Source organism: Chiloscyllium plagiosum, unplaced genomic scaffold (assembly GCF_037043375.1).
Source record: "Chiloscyllium plagiosum isolate Xiang-an unplaced genomic scaffold, Cpla_swu_hap1 HiC_scaffold_38, whole genome shotgun sequence".
Taxonomy (NCBI): Eukaryota; Metazoa; Chordata; class Chondrichthyes; order Orectolobiformes; family Hemiscylliidae; genus Chiloscyllium; species Chiloscyllium plagiosum.
In genome coordinates, this window is record NW_028270176.1 from 81,076,025 (window position 1) to 81,101,270 (window position 25,246).

Sequence of the window (25,246 nt, forward strand, 5' to 3'; positions counted from 1 at the left end):
GTGGAAGGTGAAATGGGATAGGGAGGGAAATATATCCCTGGTGGTGGGGTCCGTTTGGAAATGTCGGCGGATGATTTTGTTTCTGCGAAAGTTGGTAGGGTGGAAGGTGAGCACCATGGCCGTTCTGTCCTTGTTATTGTTGGAGGGGTTGGGTCTGAGGGCGGAGGTTCAGGATGTGGACAAGATGCATTGGAGGGCATCTTTAACCACATGCGAAGCGCAAATTGCGGTCTCTAAAGAAGGAGACCATCTGGTGTGTTCTGTACTCTATGCTACTTTCTCTCCACCCCCACCCTACTCTCATTTATCTCTCCACCCTTCAGGTTCTCTGCCTGTATTCCTGATGAAGGGCGTTTGCCCAAAACTTCGATTTTTCTGCTCCTCGGATTCTGCTTGAACTGTTGTGCTTTTCCAGCACCGCTCTAATCTAAACTCTGCTTTCCAGCATCTGCAATCATTGTTTTTACCCTCTGCTCCCAAAGGACAAGTTCCACCACAGAACATACCAGATGGCCTCCTTCTTTAAAGACCGGAACTTCCCAATCTATGTGGTTGAAGATGCCCTCCAACGCACCTCATCCATGTTCCGTACTCCACCCATGAACCCCAAACCTCCAACCACAACAAGACAGAACCCCCAGGTCCTCATCTTCTATCCCACCAACCTCTGCATAAATCACATCATCCGCTGACAGTTTCGCCAACTCAAAACGGATCCCATCACCAGGGACAGGTTCTCCTCCCCAGCCCTATCCACTTTCCACCAAGACCATTCGCTCTGTGACTACCTAGTCAAGTCCACGCCCTCCAATGTCCAACCCTTCCCTCCCAGCACCTTCCTCTGCCACTGCAGGAATTGCAAAACCTGCGCCCACATCTACCCTTTCATCTCTGTCCAAGGCTCCAATGGAGGCTTACAAATCCATCAAAGTTTCACCTGCACTTCCACACATGTCATTTCTTGTGTCCGTTGCTCCCGATGCGGTCTACTCTAAATTGGGGAGACCGGATGTCTTCTCATAGAGCACTTCAGAGAATATCGCCAGGACACCCACAAGAATCAATCCCAGTGCCCTCATGGCCAAACATTTCAACTCTCCCTCCCACTCTCCCGAGCACATGCAGATCTTGGGCCTCCTCCATTGGGCCTCCTCATCTTCCGCCTCGGGACCCTTCAAATCCAGGGCATCAATTGGGACTTCACCAGTTTCCTCATTTCCCCTCCCCCGACCTTACCCCAATTCCCAACCTCCAGCTCATCACCGTCCTCCTGACCTGTCACACCTGTGCATCTTCATTCCCACTTTTTCACTACACCTTCTTCCCTGAAATATCATGTTCACCCTCCACCTCTATCCACTTACTGCACTCGCAGCTACCTTCTCCCCAGCCCCGCCCCACTCCCATTTATCTCTCCAACCAATATGCTCCCAGTCCCATTCCTGATGAAGGGCTTTTGCCTGAAATGTTCATTATTCGTGCTCATCAGATGCTGCCGGACCTGCTGTGCTTCTCCAACACCACTCTAATCTTGAGGGGAATCAGTTGATTGGGAGCGTTTTCGGATATTTTCTATTGTTGACCACTTTAGCAACTACCAGTTTAGGGAACAGCTAAAGGACTGAGCACAAGTCAAGTCACCACATAAACAATTTTTTTTAAATTGTAAGATAAAACATGGAAGGCTGAAGTATGCAACTTTGCCCATCAATGCTGTTTCACCAATGAGTTTATCACTGATTCCTTTCCAGGTCAGAGTGCTATGGGCCTTGGAGGGGAACTTGAAAATGCTGGTGTTTCGTTGCAACCTCCAATCTTGTCCTTTTGGTCAGTACAGCTATTGAGCTTTGAAGGTTCTGTCAAATATGCCCATATGACTTACCCCAGTGCATCCTGTAGTTGGTGCACTCTGTTGCAATTGTGCCTAAGCGGTGAAGAGAATGAATATTGCAGGTATTGACGAGGGTACAATCAAGTGACTGCATTGTCGTGGACCGTGTCCAGTTCCTTAAGTTACTGAAGTTACACATATCGAGGCAAATGGAGAGAGTTATGTTCCACGTCTCATTTGTGCCTTGCAAACGATTTAAGATTCACGGAGACACAAGCTGAGTTTATAATCAAAAAATGTCTACCAAAGGACATGTTTTTGTTGTCCAATTGTTTATATAGCCAGTTCCTATCTGTTTATTTTTCTAAATACTAGCTCTGTGGACTATTACACTGGATAATTTGGTTACAGTAAAGCCATTGAATGTCAGTGGGATATGATTAGATCCTCATTTGTCAGAGTTATCATTATTCTATTTCGTCCTTGTGTGGACCAATCTGATTCCAGTCGCTGTCTGATTTCAAGTTCCAATTCCCGTCTGTGCTTGAAATTTCAATGGTTTCTTTGCATAAATGTCTCCACGTGCCGTAATAATATGTAAGGACGCTGCAGGGGACAGCAGAGATTAATGAACATGTTGTCAACAGAGGAGAAAATGGAGCTTCGTGGGATGATTGGTTAGGCTGGAATTATTCTCCTTGAAACAAAGGACGCTGAGTGCAGCTCTATAATCACGTAATAACATTTATACACGTTCAATATTCATGGGAACTTGACAGGGTAGTTACTAGCAGGTGGTTTACAATGGTATGAGGGGAGCACCAGAGGACATAAACTCAGAATTAGGTATTGCCAATTTAATTCAGAAATGGGGAGTAATTTCTTTGCTCAGGGGCCAGTGAATCCGTGGAACTCCTTACCAAAACTGTTGTTGAGGCTGAGTTGCTGTGTATTTTCAAACTGTGCCAGTCAGATATTTAACGAGAAAGACGATGAAGCTTTGTCGAGGTAATGCAGGAGAATGGAGTTGAGGATATCAGATCAGCCATGAGTTCATTGAATGGTGGAGTTGACTCGATGGGCTGAATGGCCTACTTCCAATCTTACATCATGTGGTCCTACTCCTTACTTTATTGATAAATTTAGAATTCTAAGGGGATGGGATGAACTGATAGAAAATGTTTCCAAACTGATCAGACAGATCAGGAACTAGGCTCATAAGCTCATGAACAAGAAATGTGCTGTGGCCTGGAGACAACAAATGGCACTGAGCACACCGCAGATGGGTATGTGCAGAAGTTGTGTTTGCTAAAGAAAATTGGTGGATCTAATATTGTTGCTAACTTGGTGATCATGCTGGATGATGAATCGCGGTATGATTCACACAGCAAAAGGTTGTGAAAGAATGAAAGTTTCGTTTCATTGGAAAAGTTTTCTGTGGTTCCAATTCCAATTGACTGTTTGAAATACTGATCAGAAAGTTGTGTGGAATGTTACATTAAAATTCACAATCCCACTGGATAAACTATTGCACCCAATCTCTCCTTATTTGTTTCACTTTCATTCGAAGTAAATTCATAGAAAGTCAAGATGGAATGAAAGGAGGAAAGAAACGTTTGCACTCCTTTTCATTATCCCAATTTAACTTAGAACAGAATCAAATTGCTTTATTTCAACTTTGATGAGGTATCAATTTATCACAAATCTCCAATGCAATGAAGGACAAGAGCAAGATTCTCCATCCAGTGTATCCTAAAGATGTGAGGTACAAAGGGAAACCACAGCTGCGTTTGATAGAAGTAACAGCCAGAGTAGGATTCAAATCCACACATGCACAATGAAAGAGCAACCTGACGCGTTAAACTCTGGGCCACTTAAGTCCATGGAAAAGGGGCTCACATATAACCACATCAATATTACATATGGTGCACCTCGGGGAGAAGAAGTTCCCTGAGCAGAATCGAATTCACACCATTATGTTTCTTCTTTCAGCGGAATAATAATATCAGCAAAATCCAAGGAATTGACCTCGTCCTTGGAAGGAATACCCTGTCCTTGATTTATTCCGAGTCGGTACTGTCTCAGAATGAACCAGCAAACATGTAATTCCCGTCACATTCATACATTTAGTCTTGACGCATAATTTCTTCAGACAGTTTCTCTCTCACGTAAGGAAGTATATACGGAGAGAGAAGTGAAGGTGATGTTTTAGATCGATGGACTTTCTCAAATGGATGAACCTGAAGTGGATAAAATTCCCGGAAATGCGGTGTTGTTCGTTTCATTTTATTAATTTTGCTGCAACTTCACTTTGTTCACTGGAATGATCGGAAGTGAATTGCATTTACATGATTGAAATGTTTAATGTTGTATTGAATTTTGCTCCGAATTCATTCCAGCTTAAAGAAAATACTGATGAGAAAACAGAAGGTTAAATTACAAAACAAGATGCCAGTTTTGATGCTCAGTTACGTTGGCAGATTTCAGTGGGTATCAAATCAACCCAACATCATGGCGATTGTCGTCCCACCTTTAAACCATGGGATTAAAGCACGAAATCGATCTCTAAGAGACGGGTCACTTCCTATTCATTATGGAATTTCTTTCCTTGACAATATACAAAATCTGCTCAGTTCCATTTGTAATGCTTCATGTGAAATATTAATAGAAATCTTTCAAAACTCTGAGGTTTTTTTTTGCTGAATCTTACTCAGCTGCATATGTTTGCGATATTTCTTTATATCTGAAGTCGTCCAAATTAGACATTGTTTCCTCGCACCTTCCACCCCCACATCCCACTTTTACACTTTTACCCAGCCACAGGTTGTCGCTGTCCTGGAAAAACTCACTGCTTGTGTGTCTCTAAATGTGCCTTTCCAAATATTTTGGAAACGGATTCTCTGAGTGACAGAAATTCTGCTCCCATCATTTCTTTGTCCTACATCGATGGTTTTGAAAGCCTGACGTTCAGAAATATACGAACTTGAAATAGTGAATTTACCACCTATTTACTCTCTCCAAACCTCACATACCCTGGAAAACTTGCATTCGGTTTTCCTTGGTTCAGTTTCAAGTTTTCCAAAACACAAATAACTAAAATGCCATCCCCACTAAACGCCGTCAGCATCATCTCTAATGCCTTAGCTCCCCAGTAAAAGCTGGCAGTGTCCTCTCTGATAGAATCACAGATTCCCTACAAGGCAGAAAGTACAATTCAGCCAATCGAGTCTGTAGGGACACTCTGAACAGCATCTCAACCAGACCTAGCTCCCCTCTCTATCACTGCAGGCCTCTGGCTTGTGATTTTAAATAAACCTGCTGCAATAAAACCTGGCATCGTGCGACTGCTGACCTTATCACTGCGTTACCCCATGGCTAATTCACTTAACTTACTGAATTCACTCCCTGGACACATCAGCGCAATTCAGCATTGCCAATCCACCTAACCTATAGACCTAACAGCAGTGCGACCCCTGAGCAAATGTACCATCACATTGAACACTATCTGTATCATGTGTAATGGCTTTACACACTGGTAATTCCGCCTAGTGAAAGCAAGCTGCCCCCGTCAACCCGAATTCAATGCATTCAAACGCGGTTCTACGCTGTACATCCTCATTAGTGCTGCCGGAAATGTTTCTGCACTCGGATCTGAGTGAGTTTACTCTTTTTTCTTACTCAGGTTCCTGCTTTAAGTAAACACATCAGTCAGGAACAAGTCTATATAATGGTTTTCATTGCAACACAAACACAATGTGCAGTTTGCAGAATTACGTGCTTGCACCTTCACTGACGCTCTCTGCCCCAGGGGCTGCAGTCCTTCCCCAGCTGATTAAGACAGCACTGTCTTTCCCGTGACATATCCAATCGAGAATGGAAGGCCAGGCATTAATAACCTTCACTGGGGAACAGAGCTACAGGTTTAAAACTTTCACGATGCCCCCAGCGGAGAATTGAGCCCTGTGACAGGAGGGGGCACTAACCACGATACTGTGGAGGACAAAAACATCGAAGGAAGCCCTTCAGCCTGTTGTGGCTGCACTTGTCCAACACAACGGCTTAACGACCTGAATCAAGTTTTTCATTGTTTATATGTTTTGGCATCACAAATTAACATCTCATTTTTTTCAGGTTGGAAGGGTTTCCACCTCTCTGACCCTTTCCGCACATCTACTCAAAACTTTCTGCCTTTTCCCGAAATCTCTTGGCCCCCATCAATAACAAACGCTTTTTTCAGTCTATCTTATCCATATCCCTCATTATTTTGTACATCTCAGTCATATCTTCTCCAATCTCCTCTGGTCAGCGACAAACAACCCCAGTCTGTCCAATCTCTCCTCATAACTGAAACTCTTCAGCCCAGACAATATCCCATTGAATCTCTCCTGCAACGTTCCCAGTGCGATCACACCATTGCTATACTGTGAATTGCAGAACTGCACACAGTAATCTAGCTAGAGCCGAATTAACTTTTTTTTTCTATTCTGTTACAGTATGAGGGCAGCGCTGGCTCGGCAGTATTGATTGTGATCCCTAATTGCACAGTGGGCAGTTGACACTCAACCGTATTGCAGTGAGTCTGGAGTCACATTGAGCCCCGACCAGGTAAGAATGGCAGGTTCCTTCCTCAAAGGACGTCAGTGAACCCGATGGTTTTGTTTTTTCAACAATTGACCATGGATTTGTAGGTGTTATTAGATTCGTACTTCCAGATATTTATTGAATCTTAATTCTAACACCTGGCATGGTTGGAGTCAAACCCGGGTCCCTGGTTCGTTTGCTTATTGTCTGAATTAACAGTCCAGTGGTAATAGTGCTCAGCCATTGCAGAAATCCCGTGAAACTAATCTTTCTCAATGAAGTCGCTTTTCCTCGATATTGTCCTGTGTCATTTTCCTGAGCTTGACTCCCAATAATCGCAAGTCCATATCAGTAAAAGCTGCTACCTGAGGATTGGCCTCACAACAGCGGTAAGCAAATGAAGCAACTGGTCTGCAGGTCCCTATGGTGGGGTTGGGGCACGTTCACCCAGCAACAGTGACCGCAGCAGCACAGAGTGAAGAGTATCAATGTGAGAGTCTGTGTAAGATTCTGCAGTGCCTTAATGAAATAGCAAATGACTCCACAACTACACGATGAAAGAGCAGCGCTCCCAAAACTAGTGCCCAGTTAAACCTGTTAGACTCTAACCTGGTGTTGTGTGATTTTTAACTTTGTAATGAAATGGGGGTGTGGGACGGAAAGTTCGGTTAGTGATCGAAGGAGGGAGAGAAATCTCTGAGAACGGGTGGATTTGAATTCGGACATATGAAACACAGAGATGTGAGCGAGAAGAATTTGAAGGGAAAAGATAATCACCTTTGGAGAAAATTACCATGTTGAAGCAACTGATTCCTTCGTGTTTCACAAAAACTGGGGCAGTTAGAGCAATTAGTGCCGTGACTCGGATTCGAACCGAGGTTGCTGCGACCACAACGCAGAGTACTAACCACTATACGATCATGGCACTCCACAGACGCGCACTCTGACAGTGGGCAATAAGTACTGTATCATAGGAAATGTTAGGCAGCGCACCAAATGCACAATATCAGTGATGAGCGAACAGTGGCAGATACGTGGGAACTCAGAATGGGCTGACCGTTTAATATCGGTTCCCCCAGTGGCTGTGGTGATTCCATTATTTATATGCTGAAGGCTGAGATAAATAGATTTCTCGAAAACATCAAAAACTCCGGGGACAGTGCAGGTGTTGTTGAAATGTATGCTTCAATAGTAATGCAGTTTAACATCGGCTAATTTACCAGGTTCCCCCCGACACACACACAAGGCAGTAACCACTGCTGCCACATAGTCCCAATTCCCAGCCCCAGAACCTGAGGAATTGAGTGGCGCAGTCGCGAAGATCCAACTGGAAGTCGGGATGGGAATGAGGTCGCAGAGATACTCGAAAACGCCAGTGACACAACCGGTGAATGCAGGGCATTTCTATGACGGTTTCGAGGCGCAAGTAATTCCGAGGTTGGGAGTGCTCCTGGTCAAAGGCGGGGCAGAAGGGAATTTTTTTCCCGTTTATAGCAATCTACAGTGCAGCTTGCTGAGACAGCTGAGTGCCACAACTGGAACGTGGGCGGCTGGTTTGAAGTTTGAACTTGCTTCACTGTCACCAACTTGCCTGGAATGAATTGCTTTCACCATTTTTATTTCCAATTGTTTAATATCTCCCTGCAGTCTGCGGCTTTCTTCCTCATGGGTAATTACATGACTAACTGTTGTATGATCTGCACACTGCTAACTCACGGCCACTACAAGTAAATATGAATCATTGATCTATATGAGAAAACAGTGGAACTCACTGGAGGCATGCTTTGTCGGTTTGCAGGCGACGCCAGAATTGTAGACAGTGAGGAAGATTATCTAAATTTCAAAAGGATCTTAATCCAATGAGTCGTTGGACTGAAAAATGTAACATGGAGTTCAATCTGGATAAATGGAAGATATTGCATTTTGGTACAACAACAAGTTGCGTAGTGTTGGAGAACACGGAAGCTCGGGGTGCAGGTGCATAATTCCTTGTAGTTTTCATCACCTACAGATAAGGTGGTTCAAAGGCATTTAACATACTTCCCTTCATTGTTCAGTCCTTCGTGTATTGGAGTCGGGACGTTATGTTGAAGCTTTGCAGGACATTGATGAGGCCTCTTCAGCAGTATTATGTCCAGTTCCGGTCGCCCAGTTGTAGGAATGATATTATTCAGCTGGAGCAGGTTCAAAAAAGTATGCACGCATGTTGCTGTGTGTGGAAGGTTTGAGTTATAATGAAAGGCTGGATAGGCTGAGACTATTTTCAGCTTCGAGATCGGGGTGCTGGAAAACCACAACAGGTAAGGCAACATCCCAGGAGCAGGAGAATAATTTTTTTGCGCAAGTGTTCTTCATCAGGCTCTTCCCCGAAATGTCGATTCTCCCGCTCCTCAAATGCTGCATGACCTCTTGTGCATCCCAGCAGAACACTCTGGATTCTGATCTCTCGTCTGCAGTTCTCACTGTCCCGAAGTTGAGACTGTTTTCACTCTAGGTTAGGGGTTTGAACGGCGACCTGACAGAATTTGGGAGAAGATTTGTAGCTCGGGTGCTCGTTGTTGTGGTTCTGTTCGCCGAGCTGGAAATTTTTGTTGCAAATGTTTCGGCCCCTGTCTAGGTGACATCCTCATTGCTTGGGAGCCCCCTGTGAAGCGCTTCTGTGGTGTTTCCTCCGGCATTTATAGTGGCCTGTCCCTGCCGCTTCCGGTTGTCAGTCCGGCACAATGCAGCACACAGAACTGCGAAAAGAGGAAGAGGAACACATGTACAAGGTATTCGCCAAAAACGGATAACCGCGCAATTTCATCAACAGATGCCTAAGAGAAAAACAACGGAACGAGGACATGCCGCAACCCAAAGGACTAGCCACACTGCCATACATCAGGAGCATTTCAGAACTGACAGCCAGACTACTGCGACCCCTAGGACTTATAACAGCACACAAACCAACAGCCATTCTCAGACAACAACTCACCAGAACGAAGGACCCGATACCCAGCATGAGCAAAACTAATGTAGTGTGCAAAGTCCCATGCAAGGACTGCACAAAACACTATATAGGACAAACAGGAAGACAGCTAACGATCCGCATCCATGAAAATCAACTAGCCACGAAACGACATGACCAGCTATCCTTAGTAGCCACACACGCAGACGACTAGCAACATGAATTCGACTGGGACAACACTACCATTATAGGGCAAGCCAAACAAAGAACAGCCAGGGAATTCCTAGAAGCATGGCACTCATCCACAAACTCCATCAACAAACACATCGACCTGGACCCAATATACCGGCCACTACAGCGGACAGCTGAAACTGACAACCGGAAGTGGCAGGGACAGGCCACTATAAATGCCGGAGGAAACACCACAGAAGCGCTTCACAGGAGGCTCTCAAGCACTGAGGATGTCACCTAGACAGGGGACGAAACGTTTGCAACAAAAATTTCCAGCTCGGCGAACAGCCACAACAACCTGACAGAAGTTTATGAATTATTGAGAGACAAGTTAGAGTTAACGATAGCTGCCTTTTCTCAGGATGGGGATTTCAAGGTGAGAGGGAATATGTTTAAGATGAAAAGACAGAGTTTTTTTTTAAAAAAGTCATGTGAGGCTTTTTTTAAGGAAGGTGTTTTACGTGTGCAATTAACTTGCTGAGGAAGTGATGGATGAGGGTGTGTTTGCAACATTTAATGGACAATTGATTCCAAATATGAATGAGAAAGTGGGATTTTTAAAATAAATTTATTCATGCCTAGTAGATCAGTTATTTCCCAGAGGACATTTAAGAGTCAACCGCGGTATTATACATCTGGAGTCTCCTGTGGGAAAGAGCAGCTGAATATGACAATTTGCTTCCCGAACTGGCATGAGTGAATCAGATGGGATTTTCCATATAACTGATTTAGGTCATCATGAGATTCTTCAATTCCAGGTGCTTATTGAATTCAAACTCCACCATCTGTCATGCCAGGATCTTAAATCTTTGTCCTCAAAATATTACCTGGTTTTTTGGATTAACAACACAGTAATAAAACTACAAGGGCATTATAACCACCCAACGGGTACAGGAGGAGGCAGATGGGAGTAGATTAGTTTGGCAGTATGTTCAGCATGGATTGGTTGCACTGACGGGCTTGTATGTCTTCATGCTGTATGACTCTATGATTGACGCTATGGAGCAAATATCTGGTTGGGATTAACAACAGCACTGACAGCATAATCGAACACCTGATGAGATATGTAATCCTGCTGGAGTCTCGGAGGTTGTTTTGCTCAGTCATCCCTTCCCACACACGGGACTGGTGAACGGCCTCTTCCCAGTGTTACTGATTAAATGAGTTTCCATTTCTGTGGTTAATTGAATCCCTTCCAGCAGTTCCCACATTGCCCTGCTTTCTCTGCGGTATCAGTGGCCATTTTTCTACACAGGGTGAACGATCCTTTCACATTGTGTCCACACAGGTTCAAATCCCGTTTTCCATGTTGTTAATGTGTTTTCATTCTTCCTTATTCACCCACAGGGTGTGAGTATCACTGGTCAGAACAACATTTATTTTTCGCCCCTCGTTCGTTGCTTTCTGGCTACACCACAGACCTGGGTGCGATCCCAGCCTCGGGTGTCTGTCTGTGGGCAGTCTGCACATTCTCTGTGTGTTTGCATTTTTATTTCTCCCTCTGACCAAAGGTGTGCCTGTTACAGGGATCAACAATGGGAAATGCAGGCTTATGGGGCAGGGAATACCCTGGGGTCTGGTGGGATGCGCTTCCGATGTACCTTGTGAACTGGAAGGGCCGACAAGCCTGCTTCCCCACATGATGGGGATTCCTGAATTAAGGGTCAGCTCATTTTTTTTTCTGGTCCTGGAGTCTCTCGTAGGCCGGACTGGGTGAAGATGGTTGAATCCCCTGCATAAGGGACATGAATGAATGAGATTGCAGGAAATTAAAATCATGATCTCTGTTCCTGAGGTCAGGCTTGCATTTCAGGTTTTATTCGTCGAACGTAAACATCACCTTTTCCGTGTTCCAGTCGCTAAGGATGACTAGTTTAAAATATCACCCCAACACCACTTTCTCCAGGTTGAAGCCTTGACTGTGTGGAAGAAACTGATACTGAGCAGATGCGAGCAAATGCAGCTGCCACCGCCAGTATCGGAAACACAGATCCAAATAGAAAAATCATCTTTTAAACCCACCACTGCAAAGTTAAGGGCTCATCACGCTCCACTTGTGCCACTCAGCTGTCTTAGAAAGATGCACCGGAAATCGCTATGGTAGTATAAGCAGGGACAACCATTCCCTTGAGCAGGAGCACACTCAACCGAGAAATTTCTTGCACCTCTGTACCATCACAGAAGGACAAGGCGCTCACCTATTGCATCACTGGAGCCAGAGAGTAACTCTGCGTACTCATTCCCATGAGATGGAAATGTGTTGCTGGAAAAGCGCAACAGGTCAGGCAGCATCTGGGGAACAGGAGAATCGACGTTTCGGGCATTAGCCCTTCTTCAGGAATTCCATTTCTGATCTCCAGCATCTGCAGACCTCACTTTCTACTCATTCCCATCCCCATTTCCAGTTGGATCTGGGCGGCTGTGCCGATGTTAAGCTAAAATGCTATTGAAGCAAACATTTAAACAATATCCTGTACTGTCTCCCGAGTCTTTGATGTTTTGTCGAAATCGATCAATCTCAGTTTTCAACTTTCTCATTCAAGGGATCTCCACAGCCTCTGAGGACATCGAACTGAAAGATTCAGCTCATTCTCAGTTCCCACATGTCTGTCACTGTTCGCTGAGTACTGATACTGTACATTTGCTGTTTTTCCGAACATTTCCTCTGCTAGTATACTTATTGCTGCTTGCAAGCATCCTGTTCTGTGGTAACTGTGATCGTGGTTGTCGGTATTTTGTATTGTGACCACAGCAACCTCGATTTGAAACCAAGTCACGGCACTAAGTGTTCTCTCCGTTGTCCTTTTTGTGACACATGCTAAGATATTAATTGTTTTACCTTCAAATTCCGCTCTCTTACATCTCTGCGTTTCATATATCAGGATTCAAACATACCCGTTGTCGGAGAATTCTCTCCTTCCCACGATCATTAAACCTCCTTTCCGTCCCTCCTCCCATTTCTCTGGGGCAATGCTCAATCTATCACTTTGTTTCGCAATCATACTGTTCTGTCTGTTCTGCTGCTGTGGTGACTGTTGTTGTATGAACGTGCCCCAATACCACCATCGGGACCTTCAAACAAATCGATCCATTTGAATACCGCGGTTGTGAAATCAATCCCCATGTAGCAGCTTTTACTGACCAGAGACAATTGTAGCGTCAGGCTCATGGAAAATACCAGGGCAGTTTTGGTGAAAAGACATTTTATTGTTAAAGATCAGCTTTTATGGCTTTCTACGTTGGTCTTGTGATAATTTCATAGGACTGATAATCCAGAGACCGAGGTAATAGTCTGGGTACTCGGGCTTGAATCCCATCATGCCATAATTGTCAAATTTGGATTAAAAAATTATCTGCAAGGAAGAATCTAATGACTACTATAGATCCATTGACAATTGTTGAAAAAAAAATCTGTTTCACTGATGTAATTGCGGGATGGAATTTGCTATCCTTACATGGCCCGGGCTGCATGTAACTTCAGACCCACAGCAATATAGTTAGGTCTCAACTGCCCTCTGGGCAATTAGGAATGGGTAATAAATGCTGCTTAGCTAGAATCGCCCTCATACTAATCCAGAAATTTTAAAACAAATGCTCATTAGGCTCAAGCAAGAGTGTTGTGTGCAGTTTTGCAAGTCACATTATAGCAGGGATGTGATCACACTGAGAAAATTGCAGGAGATATTTACCGGGATACTGTTTGGGTTGAAGAGTTTCAGTTGTGAAGAAAGACAGGACAGAGTGGAGTGTTTGTTGCAGTGCAAAGGAGATGTGTACACGACATGATTGAGTTAGAGCACGGACAGGGTTGAATAAACGAGTTTCCCATTGATGGAGGGATCGATCAGCAGGGGCCAGAGACTTAAGGAGAAAGACAGAAACGTTTGAGAAGATGTGCGAAAAAGCTTTATCAGCTAGTGGGTGGTTGGAATTTGGAATACACTGTCTGCATTTTTCAGAGCGGCAGAAAGCTTCATAACCTGAATAAATATTCAGATGTGAACTTTTGATGCCAAGACATATAAGGCTGTGGGGTAAGCATTCTGAAATGGGATTCAGTTCATTAGGCAGTTGTTTTTGACAAGTGTGGCCACATTTAGTTGATGGGCCTCCTTTGACACTCTTGCCCTCGGTAGTATAATGGTTAGTGTCCCCGCCTTTCACAGGGCTCAATTCTCCGCTGGGGACAATGTAAACGTTTTAAGACTGTCGCTCCATTCCCAAGTGCGGGTATTGATACCTGTCCTTCCATTCTCGATGGGGCATATCACACGAAGGACAGTGCTGCCTGAATAAAGGTGGGGAAGGACTGCAGCTCTCAGGGAGGCAGAGTGTCAGTGAACGGGCAAACACGTGACTTCTGCAAACATCACCTTGTGACTGTGTTGGAATGAAAAGCATTTGACAGACTTGTTCCGGATTGAAGTGTTTACAAGAAGCAGGAAGCTAAGGAAGAAACAACATAAACACATTCAAGTATGAGTGCAGAAACATTTCCCGTAGCACGAATTAAATTGTAAAGGACAGAGTGGCGTTTCGATCCAGTGAATTTGGGTTCATTTATTTTGATGAGGCTATTACCAGGGTATAAAACCATTAAAAAATGATCCAGCATTTGCTCAGTATGATGGAACATTGTCTCAGTAATTCGCACTGCTGTTCAGAGGGAGGGTTAGGTTGATTGGCAAAGTTAAATTGCCCTCTCGTGTCCAGGGAGTGAATTAAGTAAGTTAGGTGAATTAGCCATGGGTAACGCGGGGATAAGGTCAGCAGTCACAGGACGTCAGGTTATACTCCAACAGGTTTATTTGAAATCATAAGGGGGAGGGATTCCCCTTCTTCAGGTGAAATATAAGGAAATAGGGAGGGGAGCTAGGTTTGGTTGAGATGCTCTTCAGAGAGTCAACACCGGCTAAATTGACTGAAATGCTCTTTCTGCACTGTAGAATTTTGTGATTCTATGAATTGTTAATGACGGTGTTTACTGAGGTGTAAAGCCATTAGATAAGATGCTGATGGGGGTGTACTGAGGATGAGATTTTATTCACTTGTCTTCTTTGAAAATTGAGAACAGTTATCCCTGAACCAAGGAAGACTTAATGGGGGTTTTCAGGTTATGAAATGTTTGGACAGAGTAAATAGGTGGAAAATTCCCTCTTTCAAGTAAGTAAACATCTAGATGTCAGGCATTCAATACCTTTGATAAACCCTTTGAAGGACAAAGCAATGATGAGAACAGAATCGCTGTCACTCCGAGAATCTGTTTTTTCAAAATATTTGGACATTTGGTGACATACAAGGAATAAATTTCACAAGGAGAGAGACAGCGTGTGGCTAGGTAAAGGTGTAGGGCTGGCGTGTAGTCGGTCGGAAGTTGCGGGGAAACAATGTCTAAGTTGGTTGACTTTAAATGTAAAGACATTGCTTTAATATGTGCAGCTGAATAAGATTCGGGTCCAAAACTCTGCATTTTGAAAGATTTGGCATAATATTTCACCTAAAGCATTGTAAATGGAACTGAGTGGATTTTTATTTATTGTGAAGAAGAATATATTACATAATGAATGGGAAGTTACCAATTGCTTGGAGATCGACTTCCTGCTTTCATCACATGCGTTAAAGATGTGAGAACAAACACCATGATGTTTGGTCCATTTAATACTCAGTGAAATCTGCCAAAACAACGAGCAACGAAACTGGTGGGTTTTATTTTGCACTTTAACCCTCTGTTTTTCTAAGCAGTATTTTCCTTAAGCTGAAATAAAGTCAGAGCAAATTTGAATACAACATTAATCGTTCAAATGAGATATATCTAATTCACTTCTGATTATTACAATGAACATTGTGAGGTTTCAGCAAAATTAAAATGAAACGAACAAATCAGCATTTCTTGCGATTTAATCCAATTCAGGTTTAGCCATATGAGAAATGCCATAGAGCGACAACATCGCCTTTATTTCCCTCACCATGGCTTCTTCACGTGAGAGAGAAAGTGACTGAAGAAATTATGTGTCAAATGTAGGTGTAAATATGACGGTAAATGTTGTCCTTTTTCATTCTGACTCAGTTATGACTCAGAATGTATCACTGACAGCTATTCACTCTGACCAGCATGGCTATTTATTGGAATTTCCTCTAATTATAATTCAAGTGAAAGCAGAAACACAATGGTGTGGATTCGATTCCGCTCTGGAACTTTCTCATCCATGACGTTCACCACATGTAACCTGATGAGGTCACATGTCATCCCTCTACAAAATGTGCTGAGGAGACCGAGAAATGATGGTGGTGAGTTATTATATCGCTGTGCTCCACATTCACTGGTTCGAGTCACACTCTGGTTGTTAATTTTACACACCGCTCTGGCAGTTTTTCTTTGCACCTCACACTCTGGTATACACTGGATAGAGAATCTTGTTCTTGCCCTTCACTGCACGTGAGACTCACAAATAATCGACACCACATTAAAGTCGAAATGAAGAGTGAGAGCAGTCATTCTATTCAATTGTAGATGAAATTGGTGGAATGAGAAGGAACGCATTTTTCTTTCCGCCCTACATTCCATCTTGTCTTTCTATGAATTTACATCAAAAGAAAGCGAAAAAAATAACAAGAGATTGGGAGCACAAGTTTATCCATTGGGGTTGTTCATGAGTATTTTAACCTAACACTTCTCACAAATATCTATCATTATTTCAAACAGTCACTCGGAATTGGAACCGCAGAAAATTTCTCTAATGGAAAAAAATTCTTCCTTTCACAAATTTCTGCTGTGTGTGAATCATACAACAATCCATCATCCAGCGTGATCACTGACTTTCCAACTGTATAAGATCTAGCAACTTCCTTCAGCAATCGCAGCTTCTGTACACAGCCACCAGTGCTGTGCCCAGTGTCAGTTGTTGCCCCCAGGTCACAGCATATTTCTTCTTCCTGAGTTTATGAGCCTTGTTCCTGATCTGTCTGATCTGTTTAATAAACCTTTTCTGTCACTTCATCACATCCCCTCATAATTCTGAACTCATGAATAAAATAAGGCGTTAGACGAAATGTTAAACCAAATGGAAGTATGCTATTCAGCCCAAGGAGTCTGCTCAACCATTCAACAAACTCATGGTTGATCTGTTTTGGAGATGCCGGTGTTGGACTGGGGTGTTCAAAGTTAAAAATTACACAACACCTGATAGTCACCTGACTATTACCTGATGAAGGAGTGATGCTCCGAAAGCTAGTGTGCTTCCAATTAAACCTGTTGGGCGATAACCTGGTGTTGTGTGATTTTTAACATAGTCAATCTGATAATCTTGAATTCCTTTCAGCTCACTTAGATCGACAAAGTTTCATCATCTTTCTGATTAACTATCTGGCATAGTTTGAAAATACCCAACCACACAGTCTCAACAGCAGGTACTGGAAAATGCCACAGATTGTTTGGCCCCTGAGCAAAGAAATTACTCCTCATTTCTGAATTAAATGGGCAATATCGAATTCTGAGATTATGTCCTCTGGTGCTCTCCTCAGAACATAGGGCAAGCCACCTGCCCGTATCTACCCTGTCAAGATCCCACGAATATTGAACGTTTATAAATGTTATTATGTGATTATAAAGTTCCCCTCCTCCTCCTTTGTTTCAAGGAGAATAATCCCAGCCTAACCAATCATTCCACGAAGTTCTACTGTATACAGAGTTAGCAACATGTTAGTAAGTCTGCGCTTCCCTTACAGCGTCTTTATATATTATTAAGACAGGTGGAGAAATTTCGGTGAGGAAACGGGTTGAAATTTCAGGCGCAGACGGGAATTGGAACTTGAAATCAGAAAGCGATTAGAATCGGATTGACCCACAGAAGGACCAAATACAGCAATGATAACTCTGACAAATGAGAATCTAATCATATTCGATTGACATTCAATGGCTTCAATGTAACTGAATTTCTCCGTGTAATCGTCCTGGGAGCTAGCATTTAGGAAAAATGGAACCTGACCGCCCATATAAATAAGTTGACGACAAACACCTGTCCGTGGGTCGACTCTGTTTGATTATTAACTCAACTCCTGTCTCCGTGAAGCCTACATCGTCCGCAACGCACAAATTAGATGCTTAACAGAACTCTCTCCATTTGCCGCGGTGGGTGCAGCTTCAATGCCACTGAAGGAACTGGGCATCCTCCACCACAATACAGTCACTTAACTGTATATTGTTCAACACCTGAATATTTATTCCCTTAACTGCTAAGGCACAATTGCAGCAGATTGCACCGCATAGAAAATTCACTGGAGTAAGTCATCCAGGCTTTGTTGACAGAACCTTCACAGCTCAAAAACTGTACTGACTATAAGGACAAGGTTGAAGATGCACTGAACCTCCACTATTTGCAAATTACCCTCTGAGACACATACCAGCATTACTTGGGGAGGAATCAGTGGTAAATTCATTGAGTGGTGAAGTCGTTTGATGGGCAAAGATTTATACTTCAGCCCTCTATCTTTCAACTTTCAATTTTTTAAAATGTAGATTATTGCATGGACCAGACTTGTGCTCATTCCTTTAGTTGTTTCCTACACTGGCGGTTACTAAAGATCGAATATCATCCACAGTCTGTGGTCAACAATAGAAAATATCCAAAAACTTCTCGAACAACTGATCTACCTGTCCAACAATCTTCAGGGATCTGTGAATGTCCACTCCAAGATCTCTTTGTTCATGTACACCACTCAGAATCCTCATTGTTATTGTTACAACTCCCCAAATTCACTACCATTCATTAGTCTGGATTCAATTCCATTCACCATTTTTCCTTTCCACCTGATGGATACATCCCTGCGGTCCCTGACATTATTCATCATAGTCAACTACACGACTATGTATCGTCAGTAAACTTCTAAATCATGACTCCTAATAAAAAAGTTTGAATTATTGATCTACATCAGGAAACAGTGGTACTTCACTGGGAAAAAGCATCCAAACATGGTTCCTTGCTGCATGGGATGAACAACTGCCACGTTCCAATCTCCAAGGGTTGCTAGCCCAGTATCTCGCCACTACATTTGCAGATGACACAAAGATTGGTGGAGTAGCCAGAAAACATAGGGGACTGTCAAAGAATGAAGTGGAATATAGGTAGACAGAAGAGTTGAGCGGAGAAGTGGCAAATGGTGTTCCATTCAAGCAAATGTGTGGTGATGATTTGGGGAAGTCTAATTCCAGAGCCAAGTATACAGTAAACGGAACAGCCTTGGGTAAACTTTATGAGAAGAGAGATCTGGGAGTTCAGGTCCTTTGTACCCTGCAGTTGACTGCACAGGTGGATAGAGTGGTCAAGAAGGCATATGGCATGCTTGCCTTCACCGGATAGGGCATTGAGTATAAGAGCAGGCAAGCCCTGCTAAAATTGTACAAGAGTTTGTTTCGGCTGCGTTTAGAATACTCTGTACAGTTCTGGTCGCCAAATTATCAAAATTATGTGGATGTTTAGGAGAGAATGCGGAGAAGGTTTACGCAGATGCTGCCTGGTATGGAAGATGCAAGCTCTGAAGAGAGGTTGAGTAGGTTACTTCTGCTTTCATTAGAAAAAACGAGATTGAGGGGACCTGATTGTGGTCTACAATATCATGAAGGGTACAGACAGGGTGGATAGAGATAAGCTTTTTCCCAAGATGAGGGATTCAATAATGAGAGGTCACGCATTCAATGAGAGAGGTGAAACGTTTAAGGGAGATAGACATGGAAAGTATTTTACACAGAGGGTGGTAGGTGCTGGAATGCGTTGCCAGCAGAGATAGTAGAGGCAGGCATGGTAGATTCATTTCAGGTGCGCCTGGACCGATGCATGAGTAAGTGAGAAGCAGAGGGATACGGATGCTTAGAAATTGGGCGACATGTTTAGATAGTTGATTTGGATCGGCTCAGGCTCAGCTGTCCAAAGGGCCTGTTCCTGGGCTGCACATTTTCTGTATTCTTTGTTCTTCTTTGTTCACTACACTACCAACTGTGGGTTACAGGTGAAGTAGTGTTACTTCTGCAGTCATAATTACTTATGCAAGGTAAATTAACTCACACCAGTGTCCAATTGTTTCAACCAAGAGCTGAGTCAACAAGAATGTGAAGGAAATATACAATTGTTTTCATATTAGCTAAAATGTGCATACAAGAATGAAAGGTGTCTGCAGACAATGGTAGATGGTACAGACAAATAGATAAGGTGCTGTGAGGATGTCGGTTAAGCTAGAAATGCTTATACAAGCAGTAGTTATAAGCATTTGTTTCCCATTTCTGCAAAAATAAAAAAAACAAACCCCAATTAAAAGGTAGTAAGGTTCAATATGGTTGGGGAAAGGGAGGAAATGTCACAAGTGTGGTAAATGGATCGCAGTGAAGGAGGACATACCTAACAGTTGACTACAGCCAAGATGTGGTGAAAAGGCCAAGTCAAACCTGTACTTTGTTATGCCCAAGGCCGGATAAGGCAAAAGAGAAACATTAGTAATGGGCACCGGGTTTGGACTAGTGAATCCTATGTACTTGCTAAACTCTGCGAGTCGATTTCAGGAACCACGCTTGCAAGCGTGTAATAAACATACTGATTGCTTCAGATCTTGTCTCGCACTGAAATTATTGAAGTAAGTGGGCTTAGTTTCATATAATTGGGGGATCGTCCGGGATATTCTTCCATCGCCGGGGGAAGTGGCTGGCCCTGGACACTGGGAAGATGCCTCCCATTCACAATTGAGGAGTGGTTTCTTGTCCCGGTTTTGTCCGCTCCCTTGGGAGACTGGTACGAATCCCACAACAGAGACATCTGAATCAGACAGTGAAAGAAGGTCAATAAAAAGTATAGAAAAAAGGGGGCCAGCCAACTCTGTGCACAGACCAACGTCAGAAAACTGACATTTAAGTATTAACTTGGTGGCCGGGAAAAGGGATATTTAATCGCTGAGGGACTGGTGAGGGCCCCGAGAAATGGGGTGTCAGCAGAGTAAGTCGAACTGTCACGGAGTAAAGGAAGAAAAAGTCCCTGGTAACTTTCCTCCTGAAAGTCCGTTGGGGAGGATGTTGAGGGAATGGACAAGTAACACTTGTACAAGGGAAAAAAGATAAAAAGAAAATGATTAAATATTGTTGTTTGGTATGGACCAAAGAACCAATCCTTCATCCAGCTGTCTTCTGGCCAAAGTATGATTCGGATGAGGATTGGGTATGTCAATATTTAGATTTGCATGTGAATAAAAAACAAACTTTTAGTGAAAAAGAGGCGGACTATGCATCCTGTTGGAAGGGAAGTTTGGGAATGATGGTAGTAAAGACAAATGATTCCCCCTCTGCCCCTCCCCCCCAGTCCCTGGGATCCTTTTGCCTGTTTGCACTCCCGCCCCCCGTACCATAAAATCAGATTAGGTGAAAATGGGGGAGGTGGAGAGACAGACAGACAGGGACAGGGAACGGATGACCCACAAGAGGAGAACGAAGGGGTGGTGGAGAGGGATGTTGTTGTTCCCGACCCTCAATCCGCAACAAAAGGAAGGGAAGATCAAGTAGATGTAGAGGAGGCCTCTGGAGTAACTAAACGAAAGCCTAAGGGGGAAAAACAAAAACAAAAAAGGGGAAGAATATAAAGACTTATCCCTTCGCGAGGTACCAATAGGGGACAAAGAGATTGGGTTTGTAAGTGTCCCCCTCACCAGTGGGGAGGTCAGAACATTTAAAAATGAGATGAAGGTCCTGGTTGAGGATCCGGTAGGGCTGTCTGATCAAATTGATCAATTCTTGGGGCCCAGTCTGTATACGTGGGCTGAGTTAATGTCTATTTTGAATGTACTATTTACTGGGGAAGAAAGGGGACTTATATCAGGAGCAGCCATTAAAATATGGGACAGGGAACTTCCCATTGGGAATGGGGATACTGGACAGGGAGAGACGGAGGTTCCCCTCAGAGACACACAGTGGTAAAATCAAAACCTGGAGCATAGGGAAGAAATGATGGAATTGAAAGACCTGATTCTAAAAGGAATAAGAGAGGCAGTTCCGAAGTCGCAGAATTTGACGAAAGCCTTTGAAGTTAAAGAGGAGAAAGATGAGACACCCCCAGCTTTCTTGCAAAGATTAAGAGACTCAATGCGGAAATAATCTGGAATGAACCCTGAGGACCCAATGGCACAGGGTCTTTTGAAAATATATTTTGTGACAAATGCATGGCCAGACACAGAGAAAGATACTGAAGATAGAAGGGAGGAGTGAAACACCATTAGATGGATTGTTAAGAGAGGCACAGAAAGTGTTTGCAAAGAGAGAGGATGAGAGACAAAAACAGAAGGCAAAAATGATGGTAGCTACGATTGATGATGTAGTTAAGAAAAGAATGGAACCAATAGTGAGCAACCGGAGCAGCGGGTGGCAGCATGTAGGACAGAGAGGGAGAGGGAGAGGGAGAAGACAAGGGGGAGCATTTGGTAGAGGATTCGGGCGACAGGGGCAGAGATGGAAGTCTCCATAGGCAGAATGATGTTATTGCAGAAACTCGGGCATTTTAAGCGGGAGTGTCCTGATCTACAAAGGGTAGAAACGGCAATTCCGCTTATGAATTTTGATGAAGAATAGGGGTGTCAGGGGTTCGTGCCCCCGGGGAGCCACGAGGAACTGTTGATAAACTTGAAAGTGGGACCCTGTGGGGAAGAGGTAGTCTTCATAGAAGATACGGGGGCAGCACGGTCATCACTGAATTTTAAACCAAAGACAATAGAAATGTCAACACGGTCAATTACTGTTTCCGGAGTAAAAGGGGAAGGATTTCCTGTTCCAGTATTTGAACCTATGATGATAGAAGGTCTGAAGGATACAGTCACAGGGGAACTGTTGTATATCCCTGATATAGGAAGTAACTAACTAGGCAGAGTTTTAATTACCCTCTTAGGACTGGAGATTTGAATTCAGGAAAAAGAATTAGTTGTACAAATGGCAATGTTGACAGAAGATGTGGAGAGAGAGGTAGACTCTATTATATGGGCTAGAGAAGGGAATCGTGGAAAAATACAGATCCGTCCCCTAGAAATAAGTTTAAAAAGGAAAGGGGACGTTGTTTATGAGCGACAATATCTCATTTCCATAGAAGGTAAACGAGGACTGCAGCCAGTAATTGAGGGGCTAGAGATTGACTGTTGGAGCCATGTATGTCTCCTTATAATATCCTAATTCTACCAGTGCGAAATCCGATGGAACTTATCGATTGGTGCAGGATTTGAGAACATTGAATTGAATAGAACAGGTCAGGCACCCAGTGGTGCCAAATACGTTATTAAGTAAGATCCCTCATGACCACAAATGGTTTACTGTGATAGATTTTAAGGATGCCTTTTGGGCTTGTCCCTTGGCGGAGGAAAGTAGGATTTTTTTGCCTTTGAATGGGAAGATCCCAAGACAGAACGGAAACAGCAATACCGGTGGACTGTGCTCCCCCAGGGGTTTACGCAATCCCCGAATTTATTTGTACAGATGCAAGAACAAATATTGGAGAAATTTAGCAGCCCCAACGGGACTACCCTGTTGCAGTATGTAGACGACCTCTTAGTATCAGGAATAAGAAGAGAAAGAGTAGTAGAAGCCACTAACAAATTATTGCATTTTCTGGGCCAGCAGGGCCTGCGAGTATCTAAAAACCAAATACAATATGTGGAGCGAGAAGTGAAATACTTGAGACATTTAGTTAGTGAGGGAAAGCGAATGGTAAGCCTGGAACAGTTAAAGGGAATAGTGGGGATTCCACTGCTCAGGACCAAACGGGAATTACGTAATGTTTTGGGTTTAACGAGATATTGCAGATTGTGGATTGATTCTTATGCTCAAAAGAGGAATAAATTATATCTCAAACTATTAGAGGAGGAACCAAAGTGTCTGAGTTGGGAAGAAGAGGAAAATGAAGTATTTAAGAATTCAAAAGTGATCTAATCCATGCCCCCATGTTAACCTTACCTTCTTGAGATAAACCTTACCATCTTTTTGCTACCGTAGATAAGGGAGCGGCTTTGGGAGTATTAATCCAGAGGTGGGGAAGAATGAGACAGCCAGTAGCATATCTTTCGAAGCTATTGGATCCAATATCCCGGAGGTGGCCTGAGTGTGTGCAGTCCGTGGCTGCCACTGCACTGTTGGTGGAGGAAAGCAGGAAGCTTACACTTGGGGGAGTCCCAATAGTAAGCACCCCACACCAAGTGAGAATGATCCTAAACCAAAAAGCTCGGCGATGGTTGGCAGACTCGCGGGTTCAGAAATATGAGGCAATATTCATCCAAAAGGATGATTTAGTGTTGGTCACGGACAATTGTTTAAATCCAGCTGCCTTTCTTTGGAAAGGGGAAGGAGAATCTCCTCAGAATCCAGAGCACGACTGCCTTGACATTATAGAATACCAAACTAAGGTCCGCATGGACCTGAGAGATGTTCCGCTTCATGTAGGAGCCTGACCTTTTTATAGACGGATCATCCCGGGTGACTGAAGGGAAAAGACATAATGGGTATGCAGTCGTAGACGGGACAAACGGTAGTGTGGTGGAGGCAGGAAGGTTGCCAAATGGGTGGTCAGCTCAGACCTGCGAACTCTATGCATTGGAAAGCGCCCTTAGGGCATTAGAAAATAAAGAGGGAGCAGCATACAGTGACTCTAAATATGCTTTTGGTGTTGTGCACACTTTTGGAAAGATATGGCAGGAAAGAGGACTGATCAATAGCCGGGGGAAGGAATTAGCAAATGAGGAGTTGATTAAACGGGTTTTGGAGTCCCTATTACTCCCCCCCCCCCCCCCGAGAAATAGCGGTAGTGCATGTAAATGGTCATCAGAAAGGAAATGAACCAGAAGTTAGGGGGAATAGATTGGCCGATGAAGTGGCTAGGGAAGACGCCCTGAACCCACAAGGGGTGCTGATTCATTCCCTAATACCTATTGTCCCTGATCCCCGGAAGCTCCTATATTTACTGAACGAGAAGAAAAATAATGGAAAGATTTTGGGGCTGCAAAAAACAGCAGACGGGCAATGGATGTTACCTGATGGACGGGAAATGTTAAGCAAAATGATGATGCGAGAGATTATGGCTGTCCTACATCAAGTCAGCCATTGGGGAGTACAAGCAATATGTGATTTAGTTCTTAGGGAATACGGATGTAAAGGAATATATACAATTGCTAAACAAATATGTGAGGGATGTATAATATGCAGAAAGGTAAATAAGAAAGTCTTGAGACAATAGACCCCGGGAGGAAGAGACCCAGGATTCAGACCCTTCCAGAGTATACAAGTAGATTATACTGAACTACCCAGAGTAGGAAGACTAAAATATATGCTGGTCATAGTAGATCAACTATCTGGTTGGGTTGAGGGATACCCTCTAGCTACCGCCACTGCGAGTATGGTGTCTGAAACAATATTAGAGCACATAATTCCCCGATATGGGCCAGTGAACGGTATAGAATCTGACCAAGGAACTCATTTTGCCTCTAAAGTGTTACAGGAGATAATGAAAAGGTTGGGAATTTCCTGGGAGTTCCATGCTCCATGGAACCCACCATCATCAGGAAGGGTTGAGAGAATGAACCAAACACTCAAACGACAGCTCTCTAAATTGATAATAGAAACCAGACTCCCTTGGACCAAATGTTTACCGATAACT

The 25,246-nt window shown here is 43.6% G+C and overlaps 1 non-coding gene across 1 annotated transcript; it reads right to left on the bottom strand.

Moving 5' to 3' along the window:
- Positions 1–7,265: 7,265 nt before the first annotated feature.
- Positions 7,266–7,337, bottom strand: trnah-gug (transfer RNA histidin (anticodon GUG)). Its single transcript has one exon. It is a non-coding gene; the product is annotated as a tRNA-His (tRNA).
- Positions 7,338–25,246: the final 17,909 nt, after the last annotated feature.